This window comes from Polistes fuscatus, unplaced genomic scaffold (genome assembly GCF_010416935.1).
Source record: "Polistes fuscatus isolate 324 unplaced genomic scaffold, CU_Pfus_HIC Scaffold6, whole genome shotgun sequence".
In the NCBI taxonomy this organism is placed as follows: domain Eukaryota; kingdom Metazoa; phylum Arthropoda; class Insecta; order Hymenoptera; family Vespidae; genus Polistes; species Polistes fuscatus.
Genome location: NW_025113140.1, coordinates 9,291,498 through 9,310,378, shown reverse-complemented (window position 1 = coordinate 9,310,378; position 18,881 = coordinate 9,291,498). Strand labels below are relative to the sequence as shown.

Below are 18,881 nucleotides of genomic sequence, written 5' to 3'. Positions count from 1 at the left end.
AAAAATCTCGTCAGAACTCGATAATCACAGTGATAATCCTGGCATCATTTAATTTTATACAAATAATAATTTATCTCAAACGATCATAAATCGTACACAATATTGACACGCGTGTACGCGTATTCATGTTCTCTCTCTATCTTTTTCTGCTGTTTCATAACTGTCGTTATTATAGTTTGTTGGGTATCACGAAATTGTCAGTAGCAAGCAAACCTGGAGGAGGTTCGTTGGAAAGATCGGAAGGAAAGGTGGATCGGCATGTAGTAGTAATAGTTGTGTGAGTACCTCCTCCTCTTCCTCCTCACTCTTTGGTTAGACAAACGACGAGATATTAACAACGTAAGACAAGAACGACACACTAGGAAACACTGTTCGGCTTCGTGCCCGGCGGCTGCAACGAAAGCCTTATTCGTTCGTTCGTTCGTTTGCTTGCTTGCTTGCTTACTTGCTTACTTGCTCGTTCACTCGTTCGTTGGTTCGTTCGTTTGTTCGTTCGTTCGTTCGTACGTTCGGTCGCTCGCGATGTGTACCAACCGTGAGTCACGAGCCGGTGAAGTCGATTCCAGCGCGCCTATCGTAGGCCGGGCTCAAAGTGCAAGTGCCGAAGAAACAGGGCTGTACGACTTCAAACCATTCGCCCCTCTCCCCACCACCATTCTTTATTCAACGCCATGTTGGATTCTTTTTCTTTTTTCATGAAAACCCTCCCTTCCTTTTCAACGAACACGGGTTCGAATTTTTGAATTATGGGACAGGATGTTTGACAATTATGTTATGTTCGACGTTTAAGAAATTTATTTATCGTCTTTCGAGTTTCGTAATTTTTTTTTCTAAAATAAAAAAAATATATGAAAATGATATTTATTTTGCTATAGATATGATACACCTAAATTTGACGAATACAAATGGGTACATGGGTTTCTCCTCTCTTCCTCTTTTGTTTTTTTTTTAATTTGACGATGAGAGTCTTTACTTTTTCCATAGGGAAGGATGAAAAACTTAGATCTCTAGCATTGGATTTGAACAATACAAATTAATTGAAGTATTTGATTAAAAAGAAAAAAACAAGGTGATTGGAGTGTTTTATTTTCCTTGAGACGAGAGGAGAGGAGAGGAAAAACCTTGGATACGGCACTGAATTGGAACAATACAGATACATCGGTACGATAAAAGAATGGATGATAGAGTGGATGGATGCATGGTCGCGTGTATTTCCTATTCCACTTTTTGTTTTCTCGCGTTCCCTATTTAAATAGTCTCTCCTCGTGCGGGTGGAAGAGAACGAGAAAAAGAAAAGGAAAAAAGAAAGAAGATACGGAAAGCAAAGCACATGACGATTCCTCTTATTTTCTCCCAAGCGTGTCTCTCTCTCTCTCTCTCTTTCAACACGATGGGGAAAAATATTTTTGTCTTGTCTTTTATAATATTATAGCAGCAACAGCAAAAAAAAAAAGTTTTTGCGTTATGCAACCAGCTCGACTCGCATCACAGATCAGTTGTTGCTTTTCGACGAGCGTTTTGAAGTTGGTTGATGGTGAAGAACGTTTGTTAGCAACAGCAACATCAGCTTACCAAGTCAACGTTCTTCTCTCTTTCTCTTTTATTTTCCGTTCGAGAAATCCTTCGTTGGTAGAGAGTAGTAATATAAACGCTTGTTGTATTATCTTCCCGTTCGATTCCGATCTTTCCCGAGTTATTACGAATGCGTACGATCTTAAACTCGATATCTCGATGATGTTGGTACTACGGTTAACTTCAGACAATACTTTCACGCTAAGGTAGTGATCAACGTATCGCGGCGCAAACGTGTTGTTTTTTTTTTATGTTTATTCTTCTTTATAAATATCAGATTGTTAATCAATTTTTCTTTTTCTTTCCTTTCTATTTTTTTTTTCTTTACCTTATTATCCATTGATATTAATTAAACTCTCTTTAAAAAGAAAAAAGAAGAAAAAAAAAGATAAATAAAATAATTTAATAAATAAACGAGAGAAAAAAGAAATCGGAATATAATCAGGATATGATAGCACGTAAGGATTATTTCGAATCGTTTACCGACATGCGAACTTTTAATATAATATACGCCAAGTTATAAATATGAAAGTTAATATATTATTTCTACAGAAATATGCAACGAAAAGGAGGCCGATATGAAAGATGAGCGTAGTATTTAACCACGCGCTGCTTTTTTCAAAAAGTTTCTCTCTAAAATACATACATCTTTTCTTAAACGGTAGTAATAGTAGTAGTAGTAGTAGTAATAGTTGAAGGTGAAGCATAGTCTTTTGTGTAGCACGCAAGACACGCGTGATCTTTTAAATAACAGGATCCCTCCAACCCTATCCAACCAACACACACACAGGTTGCTTTCATTATGCGAATAAAAACGAAAGTTCAAAAAGTTTTCAAAGAAACGGGGAAGAATAAACGAGAAATGATATTTATAACCGATCATGTTCAACGTTAAATGCGTGAACATAAAATAAAATAAAATCAAATCAAATATTAACAGTTAGGTTAGATTACAATTTGATAGTTAATAGAAATCAGAATAAAATAAAAGAAGAAAAAGAGAGAGAATTGTGAAGGTTGAGATAATATATCTCACCTTTCGATTCTTCCTCTTCAAGGACCTCCTTTTCCTCCTTTTTTTCCTTCCCCCTTCTCCTCCTCCCATCCCCCTCTTACCTTCCCTCTACCCTAACTCGTGAAAAGAGTAATCGAACGGATTCAGAAAGTCGGCCGCTCACGGAACGAAAAACGACGTGCTTTCGCGCTTCTCGCATTGCCATGATCGCGACCTTCGTTCGAGGAATCGATCGAGTACGTTTAAAAAGAAGAAAAAAGAAGAAAAAAGAAAATGCTTGCACGGGTTTAACAACAAGCAGCGTGTAATTAACTTTTCTTTTCTACCGTTTTCTATTTATTTCTATTTTTCTGTCTCCCATTAATCAACCTTACTTCTCATAAGATTCATCAATTTTATTTTTCCATTGGGGTGGACTGAAGGTTCCTTAACTTTTAAAAAAATCATCTCGAATAGGATGAATTTAATTTAAAAATTCTAATAAAAGTAGCGCCCGTAAAAAAATAGTTGCTCTATTTTTGTTAAATATTTTGTCATATTTTAATTGTTATCGTTATTTTATAAGCATAAAAAGAGTAATTGTATTATTGAAAATTATCAGCAAACTTTTAGATTTCATTTAAGAATTTCAGGATCTCGTCTGGAAATTTCTTTCTTTAGTCCGACCTTTGTACACCGACCTTTCAAATGCATTATCTTTTATTTATTTCTCGAGAAATCTTTTTTACAAATTAATTTGAACTTTTCTTAGTTCCAATTATCCCATCTAAAAAAAAAAAAAGAAAAGAAAAGTTAATCGAGTAAAAATCATCGAATCTTCGCTTAGAAGAGAGAAGGCTTTAAATTTTGTACCGTTTGCTTAGTAGATAAAACAGAATCCGTTAGAGATTGATTAAACCGTCTTTACCCAAGGAGAACGATTTAAAAAAAAGTTAACGGTTAAACGAGAACGATAGATCGAAAGAGATAAGACGATCGAATTAATGGTAATCACTGGTGTTTCTTTTTTTAAATTTCTTTTCCATCCTTTTCGATACACACATACATTTACGTACGTATATACCCTAACTTGTACGATTTAATGTTCTACGATTATCGGTTCTAAAATAGTAAAAAAAGAAAAAAAATAGAAAGATAGAAGGTAGACGATCAGTGTAACTCCTTTCCTATCTTAATTAATTGCAATTCACTGTTTAATCCGTTACTGCCGTTCGTGAGATTCGATTCTTTTACTTACTTTATTCTACTTTCCATTTAGATCGTTTAGATCGATCGATCTAAATTGATCATGTTAAAAGAAAAAGAAAAATAGAGAGAAATAGAGAGGATTAAGAGCTTTACTACTTGTCTCGTAGTTTCGTAAGACGATTAGTATGCAATTATTCGATTGGTGCAAAACAAATTCAGCACGTTTTTGAACCTTCACAAATGTGAATTCGTTTATGGAACTTTCGAAACGATCTCGGCCGATTCTAACCTGTTTCTAAGACGTTGAATCGGCTTTGTTGAGTGTTTGCTGATTAAAATACAAAAAAAAATATATAAATTAATGATAAAATAATAAGAAATAAAATATAATTTAAAGAATGAAGAAGAAGAAGAAAATATAATTTGAATGAAATGATTGTCTTTGACAAAAAAAGAAATAGGAGAAAATAAAAATGAATAAAGGAGAGGATTTATTTTTCTCGTCTCGTGAAAACTCCGAGATCTTCTTTCGTTTTAAAATGTCGTTGAAGCGGAAGAGATGAATATGGCGTCTGATAGTGGGAGGTAAAAGAGGAAAAATAAAAAGGGAAGAAAAAAAATAAGAAAAAGAAGAAGAAAAGGAAGCAATTAGATGAAAGAACAGATCGCAGTAAATTGTGCCATGTGACACAAAGGTGAACCTTTTCAAATAGAAAACTAAAATAGAAATGCCAAGAATATAAAAGTTTAGGGCAGATCTTTAAGTGACCATCGGCAAGAGGATTGATCGGAAATGAAACGAGACGGGTTGAAACGAAACGAAACGAAACGAAACGGAATGAAACGGAATGAAACGAAATGAAGTGAAGTGTGACGAAAAGAGTTTATGTTACAGAACAAATCGTGTCCTAGCGAGCGTGACACACTACTACGATGAGCGATGATGAATCACCGTTACTGTAGTATAGCAGTGCTTTATGGTCAAGAAGAACAAGAAAAACCGACAGAAAAAGAGGGAAAGTAGTATCTCTCTATTACTATGCTTTTTAAAATATTTTCCCGTTCCACTTTCATATTTTTCCGATAAGCTAATCGTATAGAAAATGACAACATGGAAAACATCAAGTTTTATATTTATACTTTCGTTAAAACGATTAATAAATGTTTCGAACGAGAGAGCATTGATAAAATGTTTCTTAATTGTACACTCGTATCGCGTTTAAACGTAAAAAACAAGATGGCTACGCGCAATCTTTGATTCGCGTAGTCATTACGTATACGCGTCCGGTAATTATAACAGTAAACTAATTGCAAGTTAAAAAAAATTTTTAATTTATAATTTATTCAATAACAGAAATAATTGTAATAAAAAGTACGGGAGTGTAAGTTTGCCTACTGTAACGATTATCGTTGTATATACGGAAAGAATAAAAAAATAATTATTGACTACAGAGATATAAGAACATTGAACATTATCATTATACTTTAGTATAAAAAAAAAAAATAATAAATATTTTAAATGAGAAAAGTATTAAAAAGTATTTCCTAATTGTTTTCTCGTAGTTTTCTCATAGCCGACAAGATGGCTACCAACGAGAATAATAATAAAGCACGAAAAAATTGTATGATTAACAAATTATAACTATCAAATATTTATAAAAAGACTATAACAATTTTGATCGATTTTAAATTGAATTTTGTCTTCTTTTTTTCCCACCTTTCGCGTATTTCTTCGATATCCGTTCTTTTATAGTTTCCCTTCTCTCTTTCAATCTTTCATCCTTCTCTTTTCCTTCCTGTTTCTCAGGTGAACGTCGAAGGATTTTCACGGCAAGACGATTATCTAGTTCAGCTCGGTTTCGAGGAAATAATACGAACGGGGATCTTTTTAACTCTGTACTATATAAACAACAACCCAACGCCAATGATCGTTCGGACACGTTGTGGTTAGTTCGCTTTCGATATGTTGACGTTGCGTACAGGTGGCAGCACCGTCCGGGAGCGTATTAATCTGTAGCGATAAAAATATAAGTCACGCGGGTAAATTTAAAATTGTCTAACCTAACAATACGTTTTCGTAATTAAGAAATGATTGATTTATCTATCCTTCGAATGAAATATCTTCTTTTTCATCTTTTTACATATAAAAGAATGATTCGATAATCATAAATTATCGTTGTAATCGACATATTATATACATATATATGTACAAAATGTTGAAAACAGAAATGTAGGTGATAGAAAAGGTTTGAATCAATTGAAAGAAGATTAAGAAGCCATCTTGAATTTGAGAACTAGATGTTACACGAGCATCATGTTACACATTGAGAGAGGCCCTTTCGTTATACGATATGCGATATATATAAATATAATATAGAAGGGATAAATATCGCGTTCTCTCTTAGAGATGCTAGTTTATTAATAGCCAAGCTTAACGATGTCTCCACCTTTTCCTAGGCGTGTCTTTTTAAAGGATACACCACTAGCAAGAAAGAATGAGTCAAGATAGGTCGTATTACTAATATATGCTAACAATTCAAATGTTTATTAAACACGTGTTTCACGTGTATAAGAGTAGATCAAAATATTTTGTATAATTCATTATTTTTTCGTCTAATTTTGCTAATTTAATTTTCTATTTATTTATTTTATATTATTTAACTTCTATACGAGTCGTTTCTCCATGTAGAAGCCCCGTATAAATGACTGTACTATAAATACTATGCAAAACGAATTGTAACAAACTCGTTCATAATTATTTCAATTTATCAGTAACTCGTTCACGAATAAAATACATTTTTCTAGTTTTCTCCATTTATAATTGGAGAAAAACAAATAATTATTTCGCTTGAAAGAATTTTTTTATACAAGCAAAGGTCTTATTTTATGGATTTCTATTCACTCTGACATTAAGAAAAATGTAAAAACTCAAGAAAGTTATGTAATCAGCATCCGGTAAAGGAAAATAAAAGAAAAGTAAAGAAAGAAAGAAAGAAAGAAAGCATGGAAGATAAAACAAATATATAGATAAAGTTAGATTTTGGCAAATCGTAAATAGGATCACGGATCCCAAAATGTTCGGATAAAAGGTATTAGGCTTTTTTCTTTTACGAAGTTGCAATTTCTTCGACACAAAAGACTCGCGACCTCTGACATTAAAAGACCTTTTTTCCTTCTACATATCTCTCTCTCTTTCTTTCTTTTTCGTCGTTGTCGCGATCGATTCTTTCCTATTACATGTTTTCTTCTCTCAAAAAGGTTGGAATGATTTTTCTTTTTAGACACGACAAGTTAAAGATTAGAAAATAAATGATTCTTACTTTTGTATTTTTGTTTGTTTCTCTGATCTTTAGTAAATGATTTTTACAATCGATCAATTTGTCTTCAGATCTTTCGAATTTATTTTCTTTTATTTTTTTAAAGACTTGTAAAATAATTTCCTAAAATTGTGGTTTTATAATCGGGGAAACAAAATAATCAGTCCGGAAAGTTTCGAAAAAAAGAAAAATAAATTTTTAAAACCACTAAAGAACTTTAGGACCACCTTGTAAATCGAGACAACGTTATCTTGACCTTAATCGTATTCTGAATAGGACTAAGAAAAGATATGATAGGAATTATCCTGCATACGAACGTGAATAGTTGATTCATTATGTAAATAATTTTTAACAATTTTTCTATCAAATATTTTTAAACCTATGCGAATATATCGAAATAAATATGAAATGTTTAAATAAATTTTGCAGTGAAATCAATTTGGTTTAGCAGACGATACGTAAAAATACATCATCGCATCGTATCGAATCTAAATATTTCGTAATATCGTTTGAAAAACAAAAATATATTAAGTCACATAATAAAAAAAAAAAAAAAAAAAAAAAGATAAAATAAATAGGTTGAGAAACACGTTGTGATAAATTTCAAACGTTTAATATACAACAATTTGATTATTATTCGTAGTAGATAAATAATATTTCTTCGTTCGTTCGTTGACAACTGATAATTACGCGAAAAAAATACGAGTTATTTCAAGAATACATTCTTGAAAAGTAAGATAACAATTAATGATAATAAAAATAACAGGGATGAAGGGGAGGAGTAAAGAGAGGATTGCGTACTCGAAAGAAAATTTCCATTCTCTTCCGGCTGCTGGATTCCTGATACGAGAAAACGAAAAAGGTGTACGAGTTTCTTATTTTCTTTCTGATTCTGTTTCTTCATTTTCTTTTTCTTTTCCTTTTTCTTCTTCTTCTTCTTCTTCTTCTATACATATAAACACAGAAATACCAAGAAAGTATTATACCAAGCCTTTATAGTTTTACGACTCTCGTACAATCTCGTCGTGTTTAACGTTAATAAACACTTTTGGTTAATTTCAAGCGAAATCACTGACAAAAATAACATTTGCCGATTTCATTTTCCAAATACACGAAAGCTCATTTCTCCACGTGATGATATAATCGCACATTTTTCATGCAATCGGGATCGTAAAACATTTCGAGGATTAATGACTGCCCTTTTCCGCCCACCCCTTCCTCCCGACAAAATGGCCGATCGATCATAAATATTTTCCAATTCATTCGTACTTAAGTTTTTAAGTTAACTAGCCCGTTTATCATGGACTCGTTTATTCAACATTGAAACTAACGTATCAATTAATTAATATTTTAATCTAATGAATGTTATATTTTCTCCCCCTCCCCCTCGATGTATGACGTACATATACAATCTTTTATAATCTTTATTTTATTATCGGGAAAACAAAAATATAAGAATAAATAATATATATATAAATTGAATATGTGTGTATTTTATTTTTGAAAATTACGAATACATTTGTTAACACGTTGCGTTGGACAACGTTTACCTGTAATCGATGATTTTACACGCGGTCAAAAAACGATAAAACTTGCGCGTTGTATTTGTATTTAGAAATCAAATATTCGTTTGAACAATGTTATTTTTTTCTTTCTCTACGAAGGAAATGAAAAATTTGTTTCGTGTTTTATAAGATTACAATTAAAAATAAAGAATATAAAATTCATACGAGTGACGTACTTGTAAATAATCTTAGAGTAAACGCGCGTTCGTTTCGTACGATTTGTGTTTGATTGTTTGATGTCGTCAGTCACGTGCTTCTTATTTTAACATACGTAAACACGTTTTATTTAATAACATTACACTTGCAGTATAATAAAACAATTTAACGATGCATTGACAAATTTAGTTTTTAGATTAATATTTCACTTTCGTCCCCCCTCGTCCCCCCCATAGGCGCCTACCTAGCGTATTTAGAAGTATCATACGTTAACGTTGTTTGTCGAAAAGCTTTATCATTGGCGACGAAAGAATTATAACTGACAGACAGGTATAAAATATATCCGAATGATCTATAATAATTATCTCACGTTTAAAAGGAAAATTTTTCCGTTCTTTCTGACATCAATGAAATATATACACATATCAAAAAAGTTTGAACACAAATATTCTTCTTAGCCGATAATTCTAAAAATAATCTCTCAGCAAATGGAAGAGAGAAAAAATAAAGTATAAGTATAATTGAGAGACACACGTAGTTTTACAATTTAAAATATAAATTGGATCGATAAATCTTTTAATATAAACTTTTAACAACTTTCAATTTTGTAACTTTTAATCTCGTAAATTCATTTATTTATAACCAAGGGAGTTATTATCTTTTCTTTTTTTCATGACTGATATTTATTGGATTAGAATTGGAAAAAAGGAAATCGGAATGCAATTGAATCGTCTAGAGTTGAGATAAAATTTAAAAAACGGAGAAAAAAGTATACGATGTTTAACTTTTTGTATGGAAACAAATAAATTTAAATAATTTCGGTTCGGTTTAATAGAGAAGTAATTTCTTTATTTTTTTATTTATAATAAATCGATAATAGAATAAAAAATAGTAGAAAAAAAAAAAACCGATGAGCATAAATAATCTAAAGTTCTGACAATTTGAAAAAGATTCTTCTCTCTCTCTCTTTCTGTTTGGGTTGTACTATCACTATCAACCACTATTACTATAGTACCATTTACTTGGGTACTCTCGACTAGCACAATAATTAATTGCGCGTTTGAGTATATTTACGAGAAACCGGTTTCCTTCAGAGACTACGACTATCCAACAAAGTTGATTCTCTATTTCTCGAGCACCCTAATAAAGTAAATGAGAAAATGAAAGAAGATTGGAGAAATCCTTTTCCACTTTTAAAAATACTTTTATAGTTTAAGGAAGGATCGTCAAATCCTTATTTATTTCTTAACTAAAAGAAATTATAATTTTTTCGAAAGAAGAAGAAATAGAAGAATAAGTAGAAAAAGAAGAAGAAGATATTTTATTACCGGAAAGGTTAATTATCTTCTTTCCATATGAATGAATAAATGAATTATTTTACGATTGCATATTTAAAATTTTGTATAAGAAAATTACGGAAAATAAAAAAAACACTACTGTTTGAAGATTATAATTATTTTTATGCATCTCTGTAATTATTTCTACGTTCTTTTCGTTACCGAGCAACAAAAAGAAAAAAAATAACGTGGAAACTATCAAGATTTAGGTGAGGACACTTGAAATATCGACTGGTAAATGAATTTTACGAGAATGAAACTAAGCGAGAAAGAGTTTCCATTTTGAAATAATGGATAACGGAAACTATTCACCGTGGAATATAAAGAACCCGTAGGAGAACGAATTTATCGTGCTTAGAAATCTATCGCGTTTATTATAACGAACGAAAATTAATTCCAAGTTTGTGGAAAGAAAAAGTATAAGAAAGAAAGGTTAGGTGGTAGGACAAAGAGAAAATAAATGAGAAAGATTTCAAATCCCAGTTAACTAATCGTGTGTCGATAATTTTAATTATTATCAAGCACAACGTTCGAAATTTCTTCCCGGAAAGATTATTTTAACCAAATTAATTGCTTTTCTTTTAAAACTAATATTTTTTCTTTCTTTCTTTCTTAAACTTCCAATTAAAATCCTTACAAGTTAAGCCCTCGTATAATCTAAAATACACAAATTATCGCATAGTTTTAAACGACGTAATAATAATGATTAATTTATAACATCGTCTAGACATTTTTGTTCCTCTTATGTGTGGAAAAAAAAAAAAAAAAAAAGAAAAACAAATGTTTGCAGTAGTCAAGTTTGCATTATCATTTATCGATACGGGTAGATGAATAATAATCAAGAAAACGAAAGGTGATTGGTAAATATTGAATTTGATTTTGTAGCATAACGATAATAATAATAATAATAATAATAATAATAATAATAATAATAATAATAATAATTAGAAATTAACATAAAATGACAGCAGAAAAGGAACACAGAACGTAAGGATCTATGCATCTAGATACAGTCGTTCGTTTTACTTACCGGTTGAAGCCGGTTTTGCCTAGAAAGTAGCAGTCGTTTGCAAACTTTTACACGTACGCACGTTGCCTTTGTGAACGAACGTAACAACACACGCATACTTATGCACGTAACGTATCATTCATTATTAACATCTACGTATATATATATATATATAATATAAGTGGAAACCATTATTCGTAGAAAGAAAATCGATAACGAATAATAATATTTTCTCCCTTGTTTAACTAACATGTTCATTCCGTAACGCTACTCCCCCCCGAGCCCCCTCTTTCTCACCAACAACCCCCCCATGTTGTTCGCGAATTCGTATCGATGCAATGGCGTAATCTTTTGGGAATTTCGAACCGTGACTATTTTTTTTTTTACTTCATTTTTTTACTTTGTCAATTTCAATACGTTATTATAAAATATTATAGGGGGGGGAATGGGGAAGGGTTCGTAAACAAAATTAGGAAGAATTGGGACTCGAATTTGTTTCTTTCCGATTACTGAACAACTGTTCTAATCTTTCAATTATACAAAAATTCATAGTTCGATGGTTTTTAATTTTTTTACATTTATTTGTTAATTATAATTTATATTTAAAATATTTATTGTTATTTATAAATAAATATAAAATAAAATATTTATTGTTAATTATATTTAAATATTTATATAATTTATTTAAAATATTTATTTGAAATTTATTAATCAATTTTTCGATAGAAAATATTTGATACTCAATGAGACGTGTTTTTTTTTTTTTTTTTTTTTAATCAATAGAGAACGATGTAAAATAAAACTAGAAAAATATCGTTGTTTTCGTATTAAAAGTAATTCTCGTTCAAATGTTGTTTTTTTTTGTTATTTTTCCTTTGAAGGAAACATTTTTATTGCTTTTCGAGTTACGCCATTGGTTAAACATTTCCGGCAAACCTTATCGAAAAGCCACGATCACGAGAAAGTATTTGAAATTAAATATACATACACATACACATATATATATAGATACATATTATATATAAATCATAACGAAGTATTACAACATTTGTGCGAAATAAGGTGTGTCGTTATCTCGATGATCATTTTCAAAACTGTTACAACGAGGGATAGTAATATAAAACTTCGATTTAAATCTCGGAGCCGTGTTTTATTAAATGAACAACTTCGAACATAATAATTCTTTTTTTTTTTCTTTTTTTTTCCTACACACCGCTATGTACTACTCTGCTGACGCACACACACACACACACACATACGCAAATACACATAGCAATCGGGTGTAAGAAAGAGAGGAAGAACGGGGAAAATAAAATGGAGAAAGAAAATAGTTTCACGAATGCATTAATATGCGCAACGTATTGCAGTACATCCTGATATATGTTGTAGCATCGAAAAGAGACAAAGATAAAATATATATACAACATTGTATGAGATTATATCTTGAAAAAACACGAAACCAAATTCTATTTACAAAAAAAAAAAAAAATAAAAAAATAAAAAAAAATAAAATAATTCTATTTTCTCTACGTTTTCTAAAAAAAAAAAATAAAATAAAATAAAATAAATAAAAAAGAAAGTTCATTCAAAACAACGTTGAAACGAAATAAATGTTTCTTATTTTGTGCAGAAAAAAGAAAATAAATTGTGCGATATTATTTGTAGGCACGTAGGCACGTGTTAAAAAAAAAAGGATGAGGAGGAGGAGAAGGGGAGAAGGGAGTTAGAAATATTCAATGAAATTGACCTCGTTGAAAATTCTCAACCAATGTGTGTTCGCGTTAAACGCTAATTGCTTACAATTTGTCAAGAGAATGATCGGAGGACCCCCCTTTGATGGTTATCAATCAGGGAAGTGAATCGTTCGTAATATATTTGATAGTTGTTCAACTAACGTCGAGGAAAAATATTTGCGTAATGCAATCCAACCTTTTGCTGGATGTCTCCTACTTTTCTTTTTCTTCTGTTTGTTTTTTTAAATAAATTGTAATCTCGTACGTTTATTATTAACGCGTTTGATTGTCTGACACGCAAGCAAGTTTCACGAGTTTTGTCGTATAAATTAATATTCCAAAGATTGAATATATAAAATTGTAATTAGTTACGTAAATAATGATTAACTTACATCACCACCACCCCCTTTTCCTTCATTTTTTTCCATGGCATCGTTGAAATAACGTAATGAAGTTTTGTTTATTTCTTATTTCTTTTTTATTCGATTCAATCTCGGTATCCGTTAATAAATCGAACACGTTTCGAATTGTTTATTTCCTTTTTATTTTACAAATCTCGAGATAAATTTTATAAAGTTTTTATAATATAAAATCTTTAAATATAATAAAATTTTAAAATATAATAAAATTAAAAATTATATATATATATAATATAATAAAAAATTGTATAATATAAAGTTTTTATAATATAATATAAAAATTTATTTTATAAATATAAAATATACAAATTCTTATATATTTAAAAACTTTAATGTCTTTAAAATGAAAAAAAAATAAGAACAATAGGCGAGTGGGGTAAAGAATAAAAAAAAGAAAAAGAAAAAGAAAGAAGAAAAAAGGGAACAGATTCGCCAAGAAAATGGCGTGAAAACGTTGAGATGATATTCGTGAAAAAAAATATAATAAAAAGAAAGAAAGAAAAATACTCGAGGATAACGAGGAGACCGGAAATCGACCCCGTGGTGTTCGAGTCGGTGCAAAAAAGCGACAAAATCCTAACGAGCACGCGATCTTGCGAAAAATGAAAGAAAAAAAGAAAGAAATAAAGAAAGAAAGAAAGAAAGAGAGAAAAAAAAGGGGAATGGGGGAGGGATATCAAGTGGAATACTAAATGAATGAGAATGAATTCAAACGGATTGTGTGAGAGAGAGAGAGATAGTCAAAGGATTCGAAAAATTAAATCAAATTCTTCCGACTGTCCATCGTTATTTTCTTGTTTTTTATTTTCTTTTTTTTTTAAAACTCAACACAATTTGCGCTTTTACGTTACTCTCGTTTTGGGTTCACGTATTGTTGATTTTTATTCCCCCCCTAACCAATTTGTTTTTATTCTCTTGTTGAGACTTTTATCTTTTTTTCTTCTTTAAACGAACAAGCAAGATAATTTTTTTCTTTTTTCTTTTTTTTTTATATAAAAGCGCACCTTCCTCGTAGATCAAAAAGATTATGTTTTTGTTCTTTTATGCTCTAATATACGTATTAAAACATAAATCGGAGAGTTTGCTTGAATGAGAGGGGCGTCATGAATGATTAAAAATAACAATTCTCGATTAAATTGACGATAAGTGGGGAAAAGAAAACACGCGTTGTCTCTGTGTGTGTGTGTGTGTGTGTGTGTTGTGTATGCAGTTTGATCAATTTCTTGGTAAATCATTTTTCACTTTCCACGGTTAATTGCGAATATACTTTTGATAGATTATAGACGATATAACAAACAAACAAAATAATTAAATAAATAGTTTATAGGAAAAATAAAAGTCGGGCAGAGAGGTATATGGGGGAGTGGGGTGGGAGGGGGGTTAAAGAAAAAATGATCTTTATTCTTTTCTGTTAAAATAGAATTTCTTTTCTTGGTTCTCTTTTGAAACACACTTTCACGAGAAAAATTGTTCTCAAAGACCACGCCTATCTTTGTTTTTCATTTATCGGGAGACGTGCACACACACACACACATACGTGTGTATATCCAACTAACTATGTGAAATTTCCTTTGTAAATGCACACACCTACACACATACCACACATATACATATATATACATATACATGTACACACACAGAGCAAAAATATACCTTCCCTCGTTATCTCGACCCAAATAACTTTAAACTTTTCTTCTCAACCCTTTTAGGGGAATGTGTTAGAAAATAACGGGCCGACGTATACCCATATACACACATACACACACATATATACATACATACATATGACATACATAAAGAAAAAAAAAGAGAGAGAAAACATTTCGTTTGAATGTTTCTGAACGATTCTTTGACGAGTTAATTTACACGCTTTTAATTAGTAGCTGACATTTATGTTTGTTTTCCTCGAAAGTTTGCGTCCAGGGGTTGGTTGAAAAGTTTCTTCGGTGTTCAACGATCAAAGGGTTAACGTAACTACTCCCATTATTACTTTCGTTAAGTATTATTTGTTTACCGCAATTTAATTTTCTCTTTTATCGTTACGTAATATAAAAATGTGATATTATATATATATATTTGAATAAAATATAATCACGAGAAATAAATTAATAAAAGATTAATATGCATTACGTATAATAAAAATGTTACCTAAAATCAATTTAACGTGTATCTCTCTCTCTCTCTCTCTTTCTTTCTATGTGTAAGAATAGTTACATATACACGCCTATTACTTTCTCGAACTTATTTTCAAACTTATTTTCGATCGGGTCACCGACCATAATAACTTTCACGTATATATCATTATGTCATAAAGGTGCATTAGAAAACTTTCGAATAAATTATTATAAATGAATTTTTAAATACGAGTTATACGCGACTTTTTTTTTATTAATTCCCATTATGTTTTTAAAACTTTCTATGATCATAAGGTATATACAAAAAACAAATAAAAAATATAAATGATATAGAAAGAAAGAAAAAAAAAATGTAATAACGAAATAATATTGCTTAATTTTGGGTTTGGATTGATTATAGATAAAAAAAAAAAAAAGAATTTAAAGGAGAGTGATCGAACGTAGATAAGTAATTAATACCTGTATATATGTGTATACTTTCGAATTGGAGATAGGGCAAATAATAATCCTGTTCACGTGAAAATACCTTCGCGTATCTGGTTGACCTCGTTATTTCCACTCAAATCCGTTGCGAATGAAATCATATGCACCGAGGTCGATTGTGCTCGATTGTGCACACACACAAACATACACAGAGACAGATAGACAGACCACCACGACCACCATCATCGTATCGTCACTGAACATAATCGTGTACTTTATTCTTTTACGATTCATGACACGTTGGCGTATCATTAAACGAGCTCACGATTCATAGAACTCCAGGTGTTAATTTTAAGCGTGTTGTACATTTTGCAAACCTTCGATTTTTCTCGCGAGGATTGTTCGATTAAAATAATCATTTTGCTTCCTTTTTTCTTTTTTTTTTTAAAACTAAATTGGGAAGACAATATTAAGATTTTTAACAAACGATTATTAGATTTTCATCAGAGATTAATATTTATGTTTAAATATATATCGTTGAGTTTATTCTAAAATGTACGTGACATTGCATGCAAATATAATTGCATTATGCAACAATACGAATATATTTTCGAGATTTGTAATAAAAAAAAAAACAAAATTATCCTTTCCAAATATTGTTTCTACCAATCAAGATTATTATTATTGTTGTTGTAACAATTTCAATTTAAACAAAATATTGCATTTCTTTTGAAACTCTAACCTACAAAATTCAAACGCAAAGAAGAAGAAGAAGAAGAAGAAGAAGAGGAAGAAAATAAATAAACAATGTAATTATTCTATAGAATATTGTTTTATTTTTTCTTCTTCTTCTACTTGTTCTATGAATTATAGAGTAATCGATAAATAATTCTTCGAAGTAAGAATTGTGAGTTGTTAGTAATAGGTGCACCTGTTTGGTTCAATGCTATAAAAGTAAAGTTTAAAGTCGTCATTGGTTGCGTGCAATTTAATCGTTGGTTCTAGGATAGATAAATGCAATAACCAGGGCAGTATCCAGTGCGTACGAATTCTTAGGCAATGAAAAGAAAGCCGAGAGAGAAAATCAATGATGTCAGTTTGATATTCACTTCGTTCTTTCGTTCGTTCATTAGATTTGATTTTTTTTTTTTCATATTTAAATTTAAGACGATAAAACAGATTCGATAATGGTGTTTCAATATTGCATAATATTCGAGCACGCATCAAGGTAATACCATAGATTGAGAACGATAAGAAAAAAAACTTCTTTCATTAAAACCCGATAGAAGACGAAGAAGAAGAAAAAAAAAAGAAAAGAAAAGAAACGAAGCGTTTCTAACGGCACACGTCCGGTTTCACACTTGCTTTTAACAATCTCAAAGGCGTGGCAGCTTCAATTTATTTCTTAAGTATTTTTTTTTCTTTAATTTCTGTAGTAGAAAAATATTTCTTATTTAACAAGGATAATCTGATGAATTATATTTTTTGAAAGAAACCAATGAGCAGAAGTATCAATATTGAATTTTTTTTTCTTATCAAAGGTTGTGCACGGTAAATTTTGTTAACATTTGTGTATTATTTTTTTTTTTAAATAATCAATAGAGATACTAAAATAAAATTTTAGGCATAGAAACTTAGAATAATACCTATGAATCATTATTTTGTTATTGTTATTATTATTATTGTTGTTGTTATTGTTATCGTTGTTACCGATTAACAGAAATATTTTTTAAATTGAAATATTTTCCTACTAGTATATAAAATTCTATACATAAACACGATTATCAGAGAGAGATGAGGTTAGTTATTTTTATTTTTATCTATCACCTTTTTCTTTTTAAAGTTCAACGAATATCGACACATATACGAACACACGCACGCACGCACAAACACGTACACACACACAGATACGTAGAAACACGCCACTTGTTCTGGAAAAATTATAAATGACAAAAGAGATAATCTTTTACGATGTGTAGTATCTCGATTAGGAAGAAGAAAATGAATAATTCCACCTATCACGAGACGGAGGAGATTGTGTTGAACTCCTACGTTAAGAAAATCTAAGTAAACTTAAAAGATCTTAAGTAGCACTCATCGACGTGATTACTCAACAAATAAGACACGAGTAAAATTATTGGTACGAACAAAAGGAACGTTTCGCGAGTATTACCGAAGATACTGTAAGATAGAACAACAATCTCTATTGTTCTCTTCTCGTTAAGATTTTTTTTTTCTTTTCCTTACTTTTCCTCCCCCCTTTCTCCCTCACGTTACGAAAACTTACTACACTTACAAGAATTATGGCAATGATATCAATTAATACTTGAAGCATATGTGATCGTCAGAAAAAATACTCCAAGAAGGGTTCACCGAATGAATTATTATAGTTGAAGGTTTAAATGTAATAACATGTTTATATAAATCATGTGTTCAAACTTTACTATGTTCCAAGTATTTTTTTTTTTTAAACGAATTATCTTAACTCGTTCGACCAATGATGCCTTTTCTTTTTCTTTTTTTACGAGATCAATTATGCAGTTATTATCTTAGAAGCGTGCATTGTACGAGGAATATAAAAGAAAGATAGATATGTAATATACAACAAAAGGAATACTGACTTCCTTCTATTCGTAGAAAAATATTTATGGAGAATATCGATATATATAGATACACATACACACATCTGTTTTTCTAGGATTCTAACCTAATATACGTAATATGACGTAATTCATTGCATAGATATCTAATTTATCATTAATATAATAACTTTCATATATTTTTACTTTCGTAATTTGGTTTTTGTTCTTGTTTTGTTTTTTTTTTCAACAAATTTCTTCTATTATCGTTCGATAAAAATAATAGGATTTGTTTAACTCAATGAAGAATTGAAATAAACAGATGAATTTTAAATTATTGTCAAGTTGATTACTGTAAGTGACAAAATTGGAAGAATTCATTTCCTATGATTTATTTTGTATATTCAAATTATTGATACTTTGTAAAATAAAT

The 18,881-nt window shown here is 30.4% G+C and overlaps 1 protein-coding gene across 3 annotated transcripts in view; it reads right to left on the bottom strand.

The window, feature by feature from the left end:
• Positions 1-18,881, bottom strand: part of LOC122522926 (serine/threonine-protein kinase MARK2-like) — a 65,960-nt gene that overhangs the window by 36,302 nt on the left and 10,777 nt on the right. The window lies entirely within an intron of this gene.